The 15,000-nt window shown below is 35.2% G+C and overlaps 1 protein-coding gene across 1 annotated transcript in view; it reads right to left on the bottom strand.

The window, feature by feature from the left end:
- LOC144979830 (uncharacterized) overlaps positions 1-12,477 on the bottom strand; it is a gene marked incomplete in the record, with an annotated part of 73,692 nt that extends 61,215 nt beyond the window's left edge. Inside the window, 2 exon segments of the mRNA XM_078926992.1 lie at positions 7,469-7,679; positions 12,381-12,477.
- Between the last annotated feature and the right edge of the window lie 2,523 nt (positions 12,478-15,000).

The following is a 15,000-nucleotide window of genomic DNA, read 5'->3' as shown; positions in this document are numbered from 1 at the left end:
TACATACAACTAAAATCCCATTTTCCAAAGCAAACCCAGTATTTTCAAGTCGTTTTTACTGTTGGCAAAAAAACCAGGCATTTTCTCAAAACCACATTCCATCTACAGATTATAAACCTGAAACTCAAGCAAATCTGGCGGTAAAACTAAACAAGCAGTATCTTCCAGTCTTTTCTACAATAAAATACTGCCTCAATGTTCGAACCAACTACCAAAAAGGTGTGGATTTTGAAACAAGCGATTCGAACATCTTCTTTTGTATCTCAATCGGATTTGAACATGAATCAATGTAGATATTTGAACTTCTAATCGATCAAAGGCTTAAAAAATCGATCAGTTGAAAGAGTGCGAAACCAAAAATACAGGGTGGTCCAAGTTTGGTTCCATACAATTTAGATTTTATCAAGGACAGTGGATACATTTTTTTTTAAGTTCTAAGTTTCAGATTTCATAACCTATATGTGTTGCAAGCGTCATAAAACCCTTAAAAACAAAAACAATTAAAAAAAAAAAACAGATTTCTGTTCAATTTAACCATTTCTTTACCGACCATTTTTCGGATTATCTTTATTTATTCTATTTAAAGAGCTTTTATATATCGTAATATCCACTAAATGTGCTCAAAGCGCTTTACAAATCGTCCCTGACCAACAGCAACACGTGACACGTAGAACCGAGACATGACGCCTGTAAGGCGATATTACAATTTTTTCCGACAAAGTTGAGCCATTGGAAAAGGCTCTTTTTGCACATTCTATTACCGTACTCATTTTACACCCGAGTACGGTGAGAGAATGTGAGTAAAGAGCCTTTTCCAAGGACTCAACCATGCCCCAAGCGAGGCTCGAACCCAGGACCTTCCGATCCGAAAGCGAGTGTCATACCACGAGACCACATTGCTGCACATCCCCGAAACGTTATACCTTCCCAACATAAAATTTGATTTTTTAAATTTCTAAGTCAAGAGAAATGAATACATACTTTTATTGACCAAAAGAAGTTTTACAGCAAAACAGTAGATACGTTCTTAAAGCTATAACAAAATCATTTCATCAAACTTTGTGATGTACAACAGAAATTTGCAGGAGAAAAATGTTGATTGCATCGGATCAAATGTAACGATTTTCTTATAGATGGAACAAAGTCGATGTAACAGTTCTTCGTTATTGTTTTCATACAGCCTGGTGGCTGATTAGTTCTCACCAAAGCCTATCAATCCGACTATAAACGTCAAAAGTTACATACGACGTATTCTTATTTGTAGGTCTGATAACCCAATTCATTATGGGCTCATTGTCGTAGTGGAAATCTCAAAATATGACGCAAAAAATTGTCCATTACAACAATGTTAAACTAGGCCCATAGTGCGTTCGGAAGGCGGGCCTGCATATATGTACACGTCAGTTACACATAATTTCGTGTTTTGGCACCTTTTTTTTATGGCTGCTGTTGTGATTTAAAAAAAAAAAAAAAAAAAACTAAACGCATAGTTGGTGCGGAGAGGATAAAACTTTGAAATCACGTTTCGAAATCTGGTCCACCCGACGTAATACCGTTTTTAGGCGATGTGACATGTTATTTTTTTTTTTATTTTTTTTTTTTGAGCTATGCTTTTCTTTGTCGACGGTATATTTGTTTCGTTTATGTTTTAAAAATCTTTTATTTATTTATTTTTTTTTATTTTTTATTTTTTTTTTTGCCTGTTCTTTAAAAATACTCCTCTATGTTTCTTTCTGATTTTTTAAAATGTTGCTTATATTATTCACAATATTTATTTCTCTGTTGTTCTGTGTCTTCTTCTTTTTTTTTTTTTTTTTTGGCGAGGGGTTGGGGAGGGGGAAGCTGTTTTTAAAAATGTTTATCATGGTTTTAACGGAGTTCTTTTAACGGAGTTCCAATCCAGGATCTTTGGATCACAGTGTGGTATATCTGTCACCAGAACACTCAACCACTTGACCACGATGACAAGGTAAGTTGTTGTGGATGGCAACAGGAGAGGGGAAGTAGCATGTTGGTGTTGTGGTCGTCCCTTTGATCCGGGTCTGGAATGTCTGTGCCAGAGCACGACGTGAAGGTATAAAAATGTTACCTGTCATAGTTCTATGGTTTGGGGGGGACGTCATTAATCATTACGATATGGATTTAGAGTTGGGGGGGGGGGGGGGGGGAAGGGGGGGGGGGGGGGTAGGAGATAAGGTTCGATTTTGGTTTAGTGGTTGGTCTTTGTGTATATTATGTGTGTGTGTGTGTATCTGTGTGTGTGTGTGTATCTGTGTGTGTGTTTGTTTTTTGTTGTTTGCGGATGAGGTTTTGTGGGAAAGGGGTTAGAAAGACGGAAATGTGTGTGTGTAAAAAAAAAAAGAAAAGAGAGAGAGAGAGAGAGAGAGAGAGAGAGAGAGAGAGAGGGGGAGAGAGAGAGGGGGAGAGAGAGAGGGGGGGAGGAGAGAGAGAGAGAGAGAGAGAGAGAGAGAGAGAGAGAGAGAGAGAAGAGGGAAAGTGGAGAGAATGCAAAAGAGAGAGAGAGAGAGAGAGAGAGACAGACAGAGATATAGGGAGAGTGTGTGTGTGTGTGTGTGTGTGTGTGTGAGAGAGAGAGAGAGAGAGAGAGAGAGAAAATGAGAGATAATGAAAGAAATAATTATATATAGACGGACACACGAGAAAACAAAAACTGGAAATAAGTATGACGCTGTATCAATACAATGTAGAAATTAGAATCATTCGAAATTTTACAAGATACAAGAACAAAATCTTGAGTTAATTCTTGCCAAGTTTAATTTAAAATCCTCTTCTGGTTAAGAAAATATACCCGTTGTACCATAGTCGTTCAAAAGTCACAATATCAAAAGTTTTCAAACTTTCATCTTGTTTTCAGTTTTCGCTAAAACCCACAATAAATAAGGTTGTCTACAGTCAAACAAAATCAGACATTTCAATGAAAAGATTTTGAGCTTTTTTCTATACAGCGCAATATCCACTAAACGTGCTCAAAATGCTTTACAAGGAAGGGGTCCTTAGCCAACAGCAACACTTAATGTAGAACGAGACCTGACGCCTGTTAGGCGATATTATGATATATTTTTTCGGACAGAGACAACACTGTTAATGGCCAGGTACTCATTTTACACCTGGCTACGGTAAGAGAATGTGAGTAAAGAGCCTTTTCCAAGGACTCAACTATGCGCCGAGCGAGGCCCGAACCCAGGATCTTCCGACCCGAAAGCGAGTGTCATACCCTAGGACTTCATAATATAGATGTCGCTGGTCATACCACAAGACCGCATAACCGCACATTTTATTATGAAAGCAATAGTTGTTTTGTTTTTGATTTTTGTTTGTTTTTTTTTTGTTATTGTTTTTATCTTTAATAAATCATAGAATCAGCTGGAATAAGTTGGCAGAAAAGGACAAGATTTCATTTCATTGACAATTCAACCACAACCGTGAACGTCCAAAATCGTGTAACACTTCAAAACATAATTTCCAGACTTTATTTCACTTTTTCCCCAACTGTCATTTGTTTTTCAACAAGACAGGGCAAATTCCCACACTTGTCAAATTACACAGTCTTACTTTTGATAGAGGGGGTCCCGATAGCTCAGTTGGTAGAGCACTCGCCACAAGCAAAGGGACCGAGATCAATCCCGGCCGCAATCGAACTTTTTTTTCTGACCCTCCTGTCCACTCAGCAGTAAATGGATCGCTGGGTCTATTAGATTTGGTGGAAAGTACTTTGCGATAGTCTAGCGTCCTATCCAAAGGATAACAAGCAATTGCTCTTGTCCGTTTCACGCTATAGAGACCGGGATAAACTCCGGCTCCATGGGCCGAATGGCTCTGAAAGACTACTTTTTAAAAAACTTTTTCTTTTAATAGAAATTGATTGTCAATTTATTTCTAGAGATGATTGGCCTCGAATGTGTCCTGTCTTGAATCCAATGGATTACAGCATTTATGATCATTGATGTCCTAGATGGGTTATAGGGGTCATACACCAGTTTACAGAGAAGCATAGTTAAAAAGGACAATGGAAAATGATTGGGTATCTAATCACTATTCTAGACTTTAGAAAATCAATGGGAGCGATCTATATTCATGTTTTCGTTTAACCAGGTCATCAATCACATGATTTGTTGCTGTCCAAACATTGGATATTTCTTAACAAATGTAAACACGTTGCTTTGTTTACAATAAATGTTATAAACATACCCATGTGTCAAGCTGAATCAAATGACCAATCGTGATGTTAGATATTTAAAAAGCTGTGAACACTTTTCAGTAAGTGGGTCACTTTGAGCACATTTTGCAACGTGACCAATGACCTCGAGCACATGGAAAGGTTGTATAGATCATGCCCATTGGATCATGGGGGAAAAGGCTATGCACAGTCATAAATCAAAACGTGAGATAGACAGAACTCATCAGAATTTGAGAATTAGGTACGTCAAAACCTTCGATATGGCAAAGTTGAGGCATGTTGATGAAAATAATCGTCAAATCAATGTTTTTCAATATATTTTCATGAATATTTGTGTAGATCTACATAAATTTCAACAACTTTTTTTTTTATTATGGTAAAATTTCAGTTTTTAATCAGTTATGGTCCGGAAGTTACAGGCTTCTAAACTTTTCCAATTATATATATATATATATATATATATATATATATATATATATTATATATATATATATATATATATATATAGAGAGAGAGAGAGAGAGAGAGAGAGAGAGAGAGAGAGAGAGAGAGAACTGGTAAAAGAATATTTTGTGTGTTTGTGTATCAGTACATTATTTGTATGGAAGTGTATATTATGATTGAATGAATGAACCTAATCTGGGTCTGTGTGAGATACGTCACGATTTCCATTCACAACGGACTATTTCCATTGTCAGAACAATCCCCTCACCACACCCACCTCCAACCATTTCCTATTTTTTTTTTTGTCAAAGAACTTACTACGAGGGCTCTTTCATAATTAACCGAAAAATGCCTGTAAAATCCGCGTTTTTTATGCTATCAACAAAATTCTTGCACGTGTTCATACCTTGACTCGTCCTTCATTTCTCTACGTAACAGCCAAGTCTGTCGACACACTTCTGCCAACGCCGCACCATGGAATAGATACCCTCTCAGAAGAAATTTCCGTCAAGGTTTTGTAGCCATTTCCGCACATGGTCAACAAGCTCTTCATCGGCATCAAAGCGCTTTCCTGCCAGCTCACGTTTCAGTGGCCCAAAGAGGTGATAATCAGATGGTGCGAGGTCTGGACTGTGTGGTGGGTGTGGCAAAATACTCCCATCCATATTTCTCTAGCCAACCTTGCGTCACTCGTGCTGTGTGGGGTGTAGCGTTGTCGTGTTGCAAAATGACCCCGTTGGTCAACTGCCCTGGGCGCTTTCTGCGAATGGCCTCCCTAAGCTTGTCAAGAGTTTGGCAGTACCTTGCAGCATTGATTGTTTCTCCAGGTTGTAAGGTTTCGAACAGAATAACACCACGACTGTCCCAGAAAACAGTTCCCATTATTTTCTTTGCTGACCGCATGACTTTGAATTTCTTCGCGACAGGTGAGGATGCATGTTTCCATGTCATCGAATCTTGCTTTGTTTCTGGGGTGCAATGGTGCAACCAAGTCTCATCACCGGTGACTATGCTGTCAAGAAAAGTCACATCGTACCCTAGAAAGTCTCCGCCGGCGTTGACAGTATGCCCGTGAACCCTGCGTGAGCTCTTGCTTCTTCTCAAAAGTTCACTGCAGATGTCCAATCTTTGTTCTTTATGATTGTCTGTCAATTGCTTAGGAACCCATCTTGCGCTGACTTTTCTGTAGCCAAGTTCATCAAATACAATTCTATGGGCAGAAGTTTCCGAAATTTCAAGACTGCTTGCGATTTCATGAAGTTTCAACCTCCTGTCTTGACGAATAAGCTCATCAACTCGCTTCACATTGTCTTCTGACGTCGCAGTTATCGAACGCCCTCTCCCTTCCCTGTCTGTCAAGTCGGAATGGCCGGCTTCAAACAAATTACACCAGTGATAGACTTGTGTACGGCTTATAACATGCTCACCATATACACTCTGAAGTTCTTTATGAATTTCGGTAGGATTCAGACTTTTGGCGTTCAAAAAACGTATGACAGCTCTGATTTCCTCCTTTGACCAAGTTTCAAGGTGGGCCGCCATCTTTAAAATCGTCTAGAAATTAATTGTGCAAAATGATGCACTACATAATTTCTGGGAATATCCGTAAGGAAATAAGAAATATCATGTCGTTTACAGAATTAAAAAATCTCCACTGGTTGCTGAGCAATGGGCATTTTTCGGTTATTTCTGAAATAGCCCTCGTATTTTGGGGTCACTCTTTGAAAAGCGTGAATTCTACACAACACAAAACTGCACCCCCCAGGTTTTTAAAATATGTAAATAATAACTTGATTTAAAAAAAAAAAAAAACAAAAAAAAAAACAACAACTTTTGTTTAAAAAAATGAAACTTAATCTTTGATTTTGATACAAAACCTCATGAATTAAAATCTTGTATCTATTTTTTATTAAAATTTATGTATCTATTCATTTTTATTTTTTCATTTGTTTATTTATTGGTTTATCTATTTATTTATTTATTTATCTATTCATCTATCTATTTATTTCTTTATTTAATTATTTATTTATTAATTCACTTGATTTTCTATTTATATTTGTTTATCATTTATTCATTCGTCTATAAAATCATATATTTATTCACTTTATCTATTTACATTTGTTTATTCATTTATTCATTCATTCATTTATTTATTTATTTATTTATTTATTTATTTATTTATTTATTTATTTATTTATTTATTTATTTATTTATTTATTCATTGATTCCGTTATTTATTTATAAATTTGTTTATTTAATTTATCTATTTATTTATCTTTTTATTTGTTTATTAATATACTTATTTCCCTGTTTTATTTATCTATTTATTTATTTGATTATTTCATATATTTGTACGGTTATGTGGTCTAGTCTTCGGATCGGAAGGTCCTGGATTCGAGTCCCGCTGTGAGCAGCGCCTAGTTGAGTCCTTGGAAAAGACTCTTTACCCACATTTTCTCAACGTATTATAATATGTACCACCGAGAAAAAGAGTCGTTTCACCATGAATCCCGCATGAAATCATTAACTCTTAGCTGGCAGAGCGAGAGTTTAGTATGACTTGACATATCATTTTGTTTTATTATTCTTACCAAGAGTGCAGTAACTGTGATGCACCAATGCTTTAAAATATTCTTTGGGGGGGGGGGGGGGGGGTGAACATAAATGAATTGGCCAAAAAATTTCCTGTGAGTTTTCAAGTTGATGCACTCAAAACGTTGATGAAAATCGTTTTTCTAAATCCTATTTTAGGGATACGATTGAAATAGTTGTGACGATGGTAATGGTGATATGATGATGATGATGATAAATAAATAAAATACTCACATTTAAGAACGTATTTTCTATAAGATGTATGTCCTTCTCCTCATTGAATCACAAAACTGTATAGTAAACAGTTAACACTTTGAAATTATTCATCAACACAGTACATAATATAAGATATAATAATAGCACACTCCTTTGGTTTGTGTCACTATATTCTGCAGTCGGATTTTGACACGTTGGTTACAAAAAGGAACACCTTCAATTTATTGTCCTATGAGAATAAAATGAATATACAGCAACACTGTAACCTTCATAATATCTATTGAATGCATTTTCTACCAAATTCAGTCCCTTGAGTTGTGAGCAAATAATTTACCAAAGACCGACACAGACACATCGTTAACATATAGTCTGACACAAGAACCCTCTAGGACTGGCAGTTTGACGTCATTTTTTAGGTTTGCGTAGCGTCTAGTGAGTTGTCGTTAGTAGAACCCAAGGAAACAAGTTATTTCATTGGTTAAACTATTGAATACAACTCACGATTTGTTTTCTTTTGTGACCAAAGACTGGCATTTATTTGACGTCATTTTTTGGTCAGTGTCAGGCGATAAGATTACGATGGCTCCACACACACCCAGGACTGAGATGACAGTGTCGTGGGTCGTTTTGATGGTATTATATAGTTATCTTTATTTTCTTACTGAATTGTGTGCTTTTGTGAATAGAGTTCACATAATTGATAATAATAATAATAATAATAATAATAATAATAATAATAATAATAATAATAATAATAATAATAATAATAATAATAATAATAACAATAATAATAACAATAATAATAATAATAAACTGATAATTATATTATCAATAATGATAATGATGATGATGAAGATGATGATGTTAATAATGATAATAATGATAATAATAATAATAATAATAATAATAATAATAATAATAATAATAATAATAATAATAATAATAATAGTAACAAGAACAACAAGAATAATAATAATAATGATGATAATAATGATAATAATAATTAATAATAATAATAATAATAATAATAATAATAATAATAATAATAATAATAATAATAATAATAATATAATAATAAAATAAATAATAATAATAATAATAATAATAATGTAACAAAACAACAACAATGAATAATAATAAAGATAATAATAATGATAATAATGATAATAATAATAATAATAATAATAATAATAATAATAATAATAATGATGATAATATATGATGATGATGATATATAATAATATAATAATAATAATAATATAATAATAATAATAATAATAATAATAATAATAGTATAACAATAATAAGAATAAAAATATAATAATAATAATAAAATATAATAATAATATATAATAGTAGATTAATAGAAGAAGATAGATAGATAGATAGTAATAGAATTATGTTGCTATTGTTCTTTCGGGGTTGAGCTGTTTTGTTTGTTTTTTTGTTTTTTTTTTTTTTTTTTTTTTTTTTTTTTTTTTGTTTTTGTTTTTGTTTTTGTTTTTTTCTTATAAATTGTATTATTGTAAAAATTTTAAAAAAGGAATCAGGATTCGACTGTAGTGTTTTCCACTGTGACAATCGAAACACAAACCGACACTGTGGAACTTTGATCATTTATTCACCTTAATGACTGGCCTAAAATTGATAAATAATTTTTTTTAAATAACGGAAGAAAGAAATAAAGAAATAGATAGAGAATTTAATAAATAATGAATATATAGAAAAATGTATACATAAATAAATGAATTAGTAAATGAATAAATAAATAGATGAATAAAGGGATAAATAGATAAACAAATAATTAAAGGAATTGATATATAAGTAAGTAAATAATTAAATAGATGAATAAATAAATAATTGAATAGATAAATAAATAAATAAATAGATAAATAAATAAATAAATAAATTAATTAATTAATTAATTAATGACAATAATATGACAACATCCGCATTCCATCTGCTGATTTTTTTAAAAATCTTTCTAACCCAACATACTGAGATGTTGTGACCCCTATCTAAAGGCTTAACGTATAGATAGAATGCGCTTGGCCAAGGAGTTCACAACATTGCCATCCGGAAGTATAACGGACCAACACACAAACTCTGTGTAACCATGAACTTTTATAGTCTGGTTAATACAGTTTAGTGAGAACAACTCACAAACGCGGATGGCAAAAACAATAACAAAGGCCTGAGTGACGTCATCTGCATACTATCTATTGATGGTGTGTTGTAACCGATTGTAATTGATAGCGTGTTGCTCTTAGCAAATGAACTGTGTGTGAATGGGCATGATCTATAGATAGAATGCGCTTGACCAAGGAGTTCACAACATTGCCATCCGGAAGTATAACGGACCAACACACAAACTCTGTGTAACCATGAACTTTTATAGTCTGGTTAATACAGTTTAGTGAGAACAGCTCACAAACGCTGATGGCAATAACAATAACAAAGGCCTGAGTGACGTCATCTGCATACTATCTATAGACAGTTCGAAGATGACGTCACTCAAGCCTTTGTTGTTATATTTTGCCATCCGCGTTTCTGAGTTATTCTCACTGAACTGTATTAACTCGACTTTAAACGTTCATGGTTACACAGAGTTTTGTGTGTTGGTCCGATGGCAATGTTATGAACTTCTAAGCCAAGCGCATACTATCTATATTACATTTCCATGTGCTCGAGGTCATTGGTCACATTGGAATATGTGCTCAAAGTGACCTACATAGTGAAAAGTGTTCACACTTTTTGAAATATCTAGAATCTCGATTGATCATTTTGTTCAGAATGACACATGAGTATGTGTACAATTTTCATAAACAAAACAGAATGTTTACATTTGTTAAGAAGCATCCAATCGTTGGACAGCAACAAATCATGTGATTGTTGACTGTGTTGGACAAAAACATGAATATAGATCGCTCCTATTGAGATAAACATAGGCTAGCTGGACGTTTCTGAGTAAAACCAAAGACGAGGAAAATCCATGAACAAATACACGTTTCTGTCATTAATTTTATCGTTATACGAGAGATATAAAGGGATTTTATTCTTTATTTACATACGGCTAACTTACTCAAAACTGTCGCCATTAATTTTTTGAACTTGTATATAGCGCAATATCCATTAAACGTGCTCAAAGCGCTTTACAATGGGTCCCTGGCCAACTGCCACACTTAACATTTATTTAGAACGGGATATGACGCCTGTTTGGCGATATTACATTTTTTTTTCTGACAGGGACAACGCTGTTAACGGGGAGGTACTTATTTTACACATGAGAATGTGAGTAAAGAACCTTTTCCAAGGACTCAACTATACGCCGAGCAAGGCTCGAATCCAGGACCTTCTGATCCGAAAGCGAGTGTCATACCACAAGATCACATTGCCGCCCAGTCGCCAATTCCATAAAAATAAATTTCAATTTAAGAGAAATATAACAAAACTTAACTTCAGTTATGAATGAATCTTCTTATGTTAAAGAAGTCATCTTTCAAAATAGACATTAGATTGACAAATGACAAAGGAAATAAAAAGACACCAAAAAAAAAAAACCCCCCAAAAAAACAAACAAAATAAAAACCTGCATATACGCAGGTCTGACATCCAAACCCACTTATGGGCCTATATTATTAACATTGTTGTCATGGACATTATTTTGCGTCATTTTTTGGGGTTGAGATTTCCATTACAACAATGAGCCCATAAGGAATTGGGTCATCAGACCTGAAAATAAGTGTACGTCGTAATAAAACACATGAACTTATTCCAGATTTCATATGGTTTGATTATAAATTCAAATTTCCACCATCAACATCACTCTGGTATATTCAAACAGTTTTGACATTATGGTTGGCTTTTCTGTTCAATTCAACTTTAAAGTAAATACGCTTTTCAAAGACATAAAACATAGCACCGTTTCCAGGACCTGGGTTCTGGTTTTTACAAATATAGTAGGTTTATCAGTCTTTGACAAAGGAGGAAATAAATTGTGTCCAATCGTTTCAAAACGGTGTTATGTCGCGATGAATTATTGGTCTCTGAGAAAGAGATTTTGGAATTAAAATGATAAGAACATAATTTCTTATAATTTAATATAATGAACTTTGAAAGGGGGGGGGGGAGGGGGGGGGGTTCAATGTAAGAAATATTATTTTCTCTCCTCCATAATGAATAGAAATAAACTCCACGTTTCATAATTTGTGGTTATGAATTAAATTTCCAGCGTCAAGTTCATCCCCACGTAACACCGCCTTGAGACGCTGGGTCACATGAATTTTTTTTTATTTTTAACATTTTTTTTCTATAATAAGAACCCTAATTACTGCAATCAAATTCCACACAACAAAACCAACACAATTCACAATTCATATCACTAACACAATTCAATGTTTTTGTTTTGTTTTCAGAAACAAGCAGGAGAAATAAATCTTTTTCTTTTCTTCTCTATTTATTCTATTAAATACCCCGATTATTGCAATCTTACTGTCCTTATTTGCAGGTCTGATAACCCAAATGGTTATGGGCCCATCATTGTAATGGAAATATTCTAAAAAACCAAGGCAAACTTTGTCCATTTCAACAATGTCAAATCTAGCCCATAAATACGATCGGATGAGCTCCAAGACCTATTTGGTTGAGGATACCGTGCGCTCTATAAGAGTTTATTATTATTATCATTTTCATTATTATATCAGAACCGCAAATACGTTAAATAAGATAATAGATAGTACCCTATTTATTGCAATCTATCAACAACTATGCATAAAAACTAACACAATTCATAAAAACTAACACAATTTTTAAAAAAACTAACACAATTCATATCACATATGTTTTTTAAAAACAATGAAGTGAACAAACTTTTTTGAAAAAATAATCAACTGAACAAACTTGACAATTTCCAGGAAATTCCCAAACTCACACGACTTGACAAGATTATAAATCCTAGCACTTTCTCCCACCTCTCTCTCATCTCTCTGTCTTTTTATCCTTCGATCTTCCTATCTCCTCCCCCCTCTGTCTCTTTATAATAATTCCTCACCATCTCCTTCCTCACTGTTGTGTGTATCACTGTCATGTCTCACTTTCGTCTCACTCTCGTCATCGTCAATCTCACGACACACACACACACACACACACACACACACACACACACACACGCCACACACACACACACACACACACACACACACACACTGTCACCTCGTTGTGTGTCCGCTCTACGATCCACCGTGTTCCACCAGGATGAGTGACAGTTGAGAGTGAATTCCAGACCATTGTCAGAGAGCCAGAGAAGAGAGGGAGAAGAGTGTGATAAGAGTATCACGTGACTGACTCACTGACGAACGGACGGACGGACTGACGGGTTGACTGAGAGACTGCTTGCTGTCAATACCAGTCAGCACCAACGCTAGAACTTCAACTTTCACAGCTACTATCATCACTACTACTTTTACGACTATAATCTATACTTGTTTCTATATTGATTTTTTTAGTAGCTATGTATTGAAATATTATATATTATTATATCGAAACTTTCTATTATATTTGTCATTTCGTACTAACAACAATAACAACAACAACAACACATACACACACACACACACACACACACACACACACGCACACAAACACATTGCGAGAGGGGAAGGGGGTGGGGGTGGGATCACGAACGACATGATAAACACACACACAATAATATGGGATAAGGTGTTGACAGAAAAGGGGGCGTGGCTCATGAAAGGGACGGTTTTATGAATGGATGTGTGGACAAACTGTCATTCACTGTTAATATAGGGGGGGGGGGGGGTGGAAACGAGTGAGTGAGGAATCAGAGAGGTAGTGAGTGAGTGGGAGAAACAAGGAGAGAGAGAGGGAGAGAGAGAGAGAGAGAGAGAGAACGAGAGAGAGGGGGGGGGAGAGAGAGAGTGAACAATATGAAGGAGAGAGAGAGAGAGAGAGAGAGAGAGAGAGACACACACACACACGCTTGCACATACAGAGAGAGAGAGAGAGAAAGAGAGAGAGAGAACAATATGAAGAAGAGAGCAGAGAGAGATTGAGAGATAGACTGAGAGAGGGTCACACGCGCACACACACACACACACACACACACACAGACACACAAACACACTTGCACATACAGAGAGAGAGAGAGAGAGAGAGAGAGAGAGAGAGAGAGAGAGAGGGAGTTACAGTTGGATAACGGGTGAGAGGGAGTAAGAGAGAGAGAGAGAGAGAGAGAGAGAGAGAGAGAGAGAGAAGGGGGGGGGGGGGCAGTGTTATAGATAGTTCGTAGATGACGTCACTCAGGCCTTTGTTATTGTTTTTTGCCCTCCGCGTTTATGAGTAATGCTCACTGAACTGTATTAACCCGACTATAAACGTCCATGGAAACACACAGTTTTGTGTGTTGGTCCGTTATACTTCCGGATGGCAATGTTATGAGCTTCTTAGCCAAGCGCATACTATCTATAGGAAAGGTGAGTCAAATAGAGGAATGGAACAAGATTATTATTCACATAACCCATGAAGTGAGTAAAGGAATATTTTGACTCACAAAGGTTTGTGACATTTTTATGACAGTATTTTATTCTCCCAACCATTTAATAAACCTCTTTTTATATCATTAGTATTCTAATTGACAAATACATATTGACACATTATGGACGGAGTTTGTATTATGCGTCGCTATTCTGTGTAAAGTGTAACAATATTCATTTATCATTCTGTACTGGCTAGATAGATAGATAGATAGATGGATAGATAGATAGATAGATAGATAGATAGATAGATAGATAGATAGATAGATAGATAGATAGATAGATAGATAGATAATTAGATAGATAGATAGATAGATAGATAGATAGATAGATAGATAGATAGATAGATAGATAGATAGATAGATAGATAGATAGAGAGCTGGATATATAGATAGATAAATAAAGAAATAGATAGATAGATAAAAAGATAGATGATGGCTATATATCTAGAGAGAGAGATAGATAGATAGATAGATAGATAGATAGATAGATAGATAGATAGATAGATAGATAGATAGATAGATAGATAGGTAGATTGGTAGGTAGGTAGATAAATGGATAGACAGATAGATATTTAGATGGAAATTTAAAGAGAGAGAGATAGATAGATAGATAGAGAGAGAGAGAGAGAGAGAGAGAGAGAGAGAGAGAGGGGGGGGAGGGAGACAGAGGGGGGAGAGGGGGGGAGAGATAAGGGCATGAGTGGGAGGTCTGTTCAGAGATAACGGTTTCGTATCGTTCCGTTATCAAGAACTGACACTCGAGCTGAACGGAGTCCCCAGCCCTCAATCTAGTAGCAACGATCACTGATTGGCTGTGAGGTAGAAGGGGGCGTGGCCTCAAAATCAATACACACTGCCTGATACCCATTGCTAGGATAAAATTGAGAGGGTTCGTTGATCTGTTGACTCGATATCTCTGTGCTAACACACACCGGAGGGAAATAGAAGATAAATATATAACACAGGTTACCGTGGAAAAAAAAGATGGAAGAAGGAA

This window comes from Berghia stephanieae, chromosome 9 (genome assembly GCF_034508935.2).
Source record: "Berghia stephanieae isolate SIO BIC M18660-M18661 chromosome 9, UCSD_Bste_1.3, whole genome shotgun sequence".
Taxonomy (NCBI): domain Eukaryota; kingdom Metazoa; phylum Mollusca; class Gastropoda; order Nudibranchia; family Aeolidiidae; genus Berghia; species Berghia stephanieae.
The sequence above is the reverse complement of the archived record's forward strand: the minus strand, read 5'-3'. Positions and strand labels throughout refer to the sequence as shown.